Source organism: Acartia tonsa, chromosome 13, assembly GCF_053477335.1.
Source record: "Acartia tonsa isolate MP-2025a chromosome 13, ASM5347733v1, whole genome shotgun sequence".
In the NCBI taxonomy this organism is placed as follows: Eukaryota; Metazoa; Arthropoda; class Copepoda; order Calanoida; family Acartiidae; genus Acartia; species Acartia tonsa.
In genome coordinates, this window is record NC_137272.1 from 45,886,848 (window position 1) to 45,887,792 (window position 945).

Consider the following 945-nt stretch of genomic DNA (forward strand, 5'->3'; position numbering starts at 1 on the left):
TATTATTCACGTTTTTTTGCCGCATGCATAATTTTTATCAATGTTTTGTTTTTCTCCTCAACACAAGAGGCTTCGCCCGTATAGGCATCTAGGAACACTTTAAAAAGGGTATGGGGAGAGGGGTGGGTAAGTTGAGATAAAAGATCTTTCTGCTTCTTGGCTGTATTGATATTCCCATTACCATTGGTTGATTTTAAAAGACCCAATTGAGAGTCGGCACAAGGTCATTGCAATAGGGAAATACAATTATTTTTTAATCTAATGTCAATATATATTGCTTTCAAGTAGATATTTTTTTCTGGAGGGGGGTATTTTTCTCATGTTACTCTCATGAAATTAAAAGTATCCTCCCCAAAAATAGTTGAAAACCATCCTGTATTCTATAAGAAGCTTGATTGTAAAAAAACACTTATCAAAGTTTCAATACAGACAAACAAATAGTCACCCTAATACTTTTACCTTACCCACAATTCCCTAAACAGCATGGAGTCATTGATCCAGCGGTGTACAAGACTTTACTGGACATACATATAAAAGTAGAATTATTATTTTGATGTCAAATCTCTGTGTTTTGTACAATAAATATTTTGTTATTAAAACGTAATTAGAAATTTATAAGCAAGGTTATGTAAAGATAACAAAAAAAGCAATGCGTCTAAAACCTGAACTTTAACCCTTAACGGTCGGGGGGGGGGGGGGGCGTTGAACGCCCACCATCCGGTTTTTTCTATCTTATTTTCTGTGTTTGAAAGATAAAGAGCCCAAACTGCGTAACTTTTTAAGTGTGGGTATAACACATAACCAAGAGTTGGAATTTTTTTAATATCTCCATCCTGGCGGGCACAGGATGCCAGCAAACCTGGCAGGGTCATCCAGGTAAAGAGCAAAAATATTTTTTGACTTAAAAAAAGCATTTTATCTTACTAAAATACTAAATTATCCTCA